A 5,973-nucleotide genomic window follows, 5' to 3' on the forward strand; every position below is an offset into this window, starting at 1 on the left:
GAGGATATAGAGACGTGTTGTGTTGACTGGTTAATGACGTGTTGTGTTGACTGGAGGATATAGAGACGTGTTGTGTTGACTGGTTAATGCTGTGGAGGTATGACTGACTGGTTAATGCTGTGGAGGATATAGAGACGTGTTGTGTGACTGGTTAATGCTGTGGAGGTATAGAGATGACTGGTTAATGCTGTGGAGGATATAGAGACGTGTTGTGTTGACTGGTTAATGCTGTGGAGGATATAGAGACGTGTTGTGTTGACTGGTTAATGCTGTGGAGGTTAATATAGAGACGTGTTGTGTTGACTGGTTAATGCTGTGGAGGTATAGAGACGTGTTGTGTTGACTGGTTAATGCTGTGGATATAGAGACGTGTTGTGTTGACTGGTTAATGGCTGTGGAGGATATAGAGACGTGTTGTGTTGACTGGTTAATGCTGTGGAGGATATAGAGACGTGTTGTGTTGACTGGTTAATGGTTAATGCTGTGGAGGATATAGAGACGTGTTGTGTTGACTGGTTAATGACTGTGGAGGATATAGAGACGTGTTGTGTTGACTGGTTAATGCTGTGGAGGATATAGAGACGTGTTGTGTTGACTGGTTGACTGGTTAATGCTGTGGAGGATATAGAGACGTGTTGTGTTGACTGGTTAATGCTGATATAGAGAGGACTGGTTATAGAGACGTTGTTTGACTGGTTAATGGAGGATATAGAGACGTGTTGTGTTGACTGGATGCTGTGGATATAGAGACGTGTTGTGTTGACTGGTTAATGTTGTGTTGACTGGTTAATGCTGTGGAGGATATAGAGACGTGTTGTGTTGACTGGTTAATGCTGTGGAGGATATAGAGACGTGTTGACTGGTTAATGCTGTGGAGGATATAGAGACGTGTTGTGTTGACTGGTTAATGCTGTGGAGGATATAGAGACGTGTTATAAGAGGACGTGTTGTGTTGACTGTTAATGCTGTGGAGGATATAGAGTTAATGCTGGTTAATGTGGAGGATATAGAGACGTGTTGTGTTGACTGGTTAATGTTGTGGGAGGATATAGAGACGTGTTGTGTTGACTGGTTAATGCTGTGATATAGGACGTGTTGTGTTGACTGGTTAATGCTGTATATAGAGACGTGTTGTGTTGACTGGTTAATGCTGTGGAGGATATAGAGACGTGTTGTGTTGACTGGTTAATGCTGTGACGTGTTGTGTTGAGGTTAATATAGAGACGTGTTGTGTTGACTGGTTAATGTTGTGGAGGATATAGAGACGTGTTGTGTTGACTGGTTAATGCTGTGGAGGATATAGAGACGTGTTGTGTTGACTGGTTAATGCTGTGGAGGATATAGAGACGTGTTGTGTTGACTGGTTAATGCTGTGTGGAGGGTTATAGAGAGAGACGTGTTGTGTTGACTGGTTAATGCTGTGGAGGATATAGAGACGTGTTGTGTTGACTGGTTAATGCTGTGGGAGAGATATAGAGACGTGTTGTGTTGACTGGTTAATGCTGTGGAGGGATATAGAGACGTGTTGTGTTGACTGGTTAATGCTGTGGAGGGTATAGAGACGTGTTGTGTTGACTGGTTAATGCTGTGGAGGATATAGAGTTGTGTTGACTGGTTAATTGTGTATGACTGGTTAATGTTGTGGAGGATATAGAGACGTGTTGTGACTGGTTGACTGGTTAATGCTGTGGTTAATGCTGTGGAGGATATAGAGACGTGTTGTGTTGACTGGTTAATGCTGTGGAGGATATAGAGACGTGTTGACTGGTTAATGAGTGTGGAGGATATAGAGAGAGACGTGTTGTGTTGACTGGTTAATGCTGTGGAGGATATAGAGACGTGTTGTGTTGACTGGTTAATGCTGTGGAGGATATAGAGACGTGTTGTGTTGACTGGTTAATGCTGTGGAGGATATAGAGACGTGTTGTGTTGACTGGTTAATGCTGAGGATATAGAGACGTTGTGTTGACTGACTGGTTAATGTTGTGGAGGATATAGAGACGTGTTGACTGGTTATGTGCTGTGGAGGATATAGAGACGTGTTGTGTTGACTGGTTAATGCTGTGGAGGATATAGAGACGTGTTGTGTTGACTGGTTAATGCTGTGGAGGATATAGAGACGTGTTGTGTTGACTGGTTAATGCTGTGGAGGATATAGAGACGTGTTGTGTTGACTGGTTAATGCTGTGGAGGATATAGAGACGTGTTGTGTTGACTGGTTAATGCTGTGGAGGATATAGAGACGTGTTGACTGGTTAATGCTGTGGAGGATATAGAGACGTGTTGTGTTGACTGGTTAATGCTGTGGAGGATATAGAGACGTGTTGTGTTGACTGGTTAATGTTGTGGAGGGTATAGAGACGTGTTGTGTTGACTGGTTAATGTTGTGGAGGATATAGAGACGTGTTGACTGGTTAATGCTGTGGAGGATATAGAGACGTGTTGTGTTGACTGGTTAATGCTGTGGAGGATATAGAGACGTGTTGTGTTGACTGGTTAATGCTGTGGAGGGTATAGAGACGTGTTGTGTTGACTGGTTAATGCTGTGGAGGATATAGAGACGTGTTGACTGGTTAATGCTGTGGAGGATATAGAGACGTGTTGTGTTGACTGGTTAATGCTGTGGAGGATATAGAGACGTGTTGTGTTGACTGGTTAATGCTGTGGAGGATATAGAGACGTGTTGTGTTGACTGGTTAATGCTGTGGAGGATATAGAGACGTGTTGTGTTGACTGGTTAATGTTGTGGAGGATATAGAGACGTGTTGACTGGTTAATGTTGTGGAGGATATAGAGACGTGTTGACTGGTTAATGTTGTGGAGGATATAGAGACGTGTTGTGTTGACTGGTTAATGCTGTGGAGGATATAGAGACGTGTTGTGTTGACTGGTTAATGTTGTGGAGGATATAGAGACGTGTTGACTGGTTAATGCTGTGGAGGATATAGAGACGTGTTGTGTTGACTGGTTAATGTTGTGGAGGATATAGAGACGTGTTGTGTTGACTGGTTAATGCTGTGGAGGATATAGAGACGTGTTGTGTTGACTGGTTAATGCTGTGGAGGATATAGAGACGTGTTGTGTTGACTGGTTAATGTTGTGGAGGATATAGAGACGTGTTGTGTTGACTGGTTAATGCTGTGGAGGATATAGAGACGTGTTGTGTTGACTGGTTAATGCTGTGGAGGATATAGAGACGTGTTGTGTTGACTGGTTAATGAGTGTGGAGGATATAGAGACGTGTTGTGTTGACTGGTTAATGAGTGTGGAGGATATAGAGACGTGTTGTGTTGACTGGTTAATGTTGTGGAGGATATAGAGACGTGTTGTGTTGACTGGTTAATGCTGTGGAGGGTATAGAGACGTGTTGTGTTGACTGGTTAATGCTGTGGAGGATATAGAGACGTGTTGTGTTGACTGGTTAATGCTGTGGAGGATATAGAGACGTGTTGTGTTGACTGGTTAATGCTGTGGAGGGTATAGAGACGTGTTGTGTTGACTGGTTAATGCTGTGGAGGATATAGAGACGTGTTGTGTTGACTGGTTAATGCTGTGGAGGATATAGAGACGTGTTGTGTTGACTGGTTAATGCTGTGGAGGATATAGAGATGTGTTGTGTTGACTGGTTAATGCTGTGGAGGATATAGAGACGTGTTGTGTTGACTGGTTAATGCTGTGGAGGATATAGAGATGTGTTGTGTTGACTGGTTAATGCTGTGGAGGATATAGAGACGTGTTGTGTTGACTGGTTAATGTTGTGGAGGATATAGAGATGTGTTGTGTTGACTGGTTAATGTTGTGGAGGATATAGAGACGTGTTGTGTTGACTGGTTAATGCTGTGGAGGATATAGAGACGTGTTGTGTTGACTGGTTAATGCTGTGGAGGATATAGAGACGTGTTGTGTTGACTGGTTAATGTTGTGGAGGATATAGAGATGTGTTGTGTTGACTGGTTAATGTTGTGGAGGATATAGAGACGTGTTGTGTTGACTGGTTAATGCTGTGGAGGATATAGAGATGTGTTGTGTTGACTGGTTAATGCTGTGGAGGATATAGAGACGTGTTGTGTTGACTGGTTAATGCTGTGGAGGATATAGAGATGTGTTGTGTTGACTGGTTAATGCTGTGGAGGGTATAGAGACGTGTTGTGTTGACTGGTTAATGCTGTGGAGGATATAGAGATGTGTTGTGTTGACTGGTTAATGCTGTGGAGGATATAGAGATGTGTTGTGTTGACTGGTTAATGCTGTGGAGGGTATAGAGAGGTGTTGACTGGTTAATGCTGTGGAGGGTATAGAGAGGTGTTGACTGGTTAATGCTGTGGAGGGTATAGAGAGGTGTTGACTGGGTAATGCTGTGGAGGGTATAGAGAGGTGTTGACTGGTTAATGCTGTGGAGGATATAGAGATGTGTTGTGTTGACTGGTTAATGCTGTGGAGGATATAGAGACGTGTTGTGTTGACTGGTTAATGCTGTGGAGGGTATAGAGAGGTGTTGTGTTGACTGGTTAATGTTGTGGAGGATATAGAGAGGTGTTGTGTTGACTGGTTAATGCTGTGGAGGATATAGAGAGGTGTTGACTGGTTGTGGTTAATGCTGTGGAGGATATAGAGAGGTGTTGTGTTGACTGGTTAATGCTGTGGAGGATATAGAGAGGTGTTGTGTTGACTGGTTAATGCTGTGGAGGATATAGAGAGGTGTTGTGTTGACTGGTTAATGCTGTGGAGGGTATAGAGAGGTGTTGTGTTGACTGGTTAATGCTGTGGAGGGTATAGAGAGGTGTTGTGTTGACTGGTTAATGCTGTGGAGGATATAGAGAGGTGTTGTGTTGACTGGTTAATGCTGTGGAGGGTATAGAGATGTGTTGTGTTGACTGGTTAATGCTGTGGAGGGTATAGAGAGGTGTTGTGTTGACTGGTTAATGCTGTGGAGGATATAGAGAGGTGTTGTGTTGACTGGTTAATGCTGTGGAGGGTATAGAGATGTGTTGTGTTGACTGGTTAATGCTGTGGAGGGTATAGAGAGGTGTTGTGTTGACTGGTTAATGCTGTGGAGGATATAGAGATGTGTTGTGTTGACTGGTTAATGCTGTGGAGGATATAGAGACGTGTTGTGTTGACTGGTTAATGCTGTGGAGGGTATAGAGAGGTGTTGACTGGTTAATGCTGTGGAGGATATAGAGAGGTGTTGTGTTGACTGGTTAATGCTGTGGAGGATATAGAGATGTGTTGTGTTGACTGGTTAATGCTGTGGAGGATATAGAGACGTGTTGTGTTGACTGGTTAATGATGTGGAGGGTATAGAGAGAGACGTGTTGACTGGTTAATGCTGTGGAGGGTATAGAGAGGTGTTGACTGGTTAATGCTGTGGAGGGTATAGAGAGGTGTTGACTGGTTAATGCTGTGGAGGGTATAGAGAGGTGTTGACTGGTTAATGCTGTGGAGGATATAGAGACGTGTTGTGTTGACTGGTTAGAGACGTGTTGACTGTGGAGGGTATAGAGAGAGACGTGTTGACTGGTTAATGCTGTGGAGGGTATAGAGAGGTGTTGACTGGTTAATGCTGTGGAGGATATAGAGACGTGTTGTGTTGACTGGTTAATGATGTGGAGGGTATAGAGAGAGTGTTGTGTTGACTGGTTAATGCTGTGGAGGGTATAGAGAGGTGTTGACTGGTTAATGCTGTGGAGGGTATAGAGACGTGTTGTGTTGACTGGTTAATGATGTGGAGGGTATGGAGAGAGAGACGTGTTGACTGGTTAATGCTGTGGAGGGTATAGAGAGGTGTTGACTGGTTAATGCTGTGGAGGATATAGAGACGTTGTTGACTGGTTAATGAGCTGTGGAGGATTGGAGGATATAGAGACGTGTTGTGTTGACTGGTTAATGCTGTGGAGGATATAGAGACGTGTTGTGTTGACTGGTTAATGATGTGGAGGGTATAGAGAGAGACGTGTTGACTGGTTAATGCTG

The sequence above is a fragment of the Oncorhynchus keta genome, chromosome 32 (genome assembly GCF_023373465.1).
Source record: "Oncorhynchus keta strain PuntledgeMale-10-30-2019 chromosome 32, Oket_V2, whole genome shotgun sequence".
NCBI classification, from domain to species: domain Eukaryota; kingdom Metazoa; phylum Chordata; class Actinopteri; order Salmoniformes; family Salmonidae; genus Oncorhynchus; species Oncorhynchus keta.